Below are 790 nucleotides of genomic sequence, written 5' to 3' on the forward strand. Positions count from 1 at the left end.
GCTAATTCCTTCATTTTTCCGGCAAAAAAGGTGGTAGAAAGAGTTGCAAGAAGAAGAAGACAAAAAAGAAAAGGGAAAATTCGGCAAAAAAGACCTCTCACACGCCCGTGCTGTGTGCATTACACACATTTTGCCATATCAGTAAAAAGTATTTAATTGGTTTAAATCCGAAATGGTATAGGCGTTAAATAGGTACAAGCCTGGGTTAAGGTGTCTAAGTAGAATCTGTGGATAACTTTAGGGGGCGCCAAATGACTGAAGCCTTAATTTAATAATATGAAAATATTGTACATATACAACAATACTACTGCAGCATAGTTACATTTCTTGAAATAACTCTCCGAGGAGCGAAGTTATTTTCGAAAACTCTCCCATGTCATCTTTCAATTAATGGATTTCACCCTCCTATCCACCTCAGCCCACGTCCCATCGCCACCAACCTCTACACCATCTCTCTCACCCTCGCCTCTACCACCCACTCCCATGCCCAAAAGTTACTGAATTTGTCATCTTATATTTTTTGAAAATATTCCCTCCAACAAATTAAAGAGTCATCGGTCACTTTCCTTAGAAAAAAAATTCCGCAATCTTTTCTCCGCCTTTGTTTCAGCATCTGCTACAGATGGGAACCTTTATATTGTTTTCCAAGATTTTAGTTTTCTTAGGGTAATTGCAATTGTGTTGTACATTTTTATTGAAATTCACTTTATTATGTTAAATTGTGGAAATGTAACCTACCTAACTACAAAACAGGTTTATTGGTATTGGATTAATGATTAGGAAACGATTT

Source organism: Lycium ferocissimum, chromosome 9 (assembly GCF_029784015.1).
Source record: "Lycium ferocissimum isolate CSIRO_LF1 chromosome 9, AGI_CSIRO_Lferr_CH_V1, whole genome shotgun sequence".
Taxonomy (NCBI): Eukaryota; Viridiplantae; Streptophyta; class Magnoliopsida; order Solanales; family Solanaceae; genus Lycium; species Lycium ferocissimum.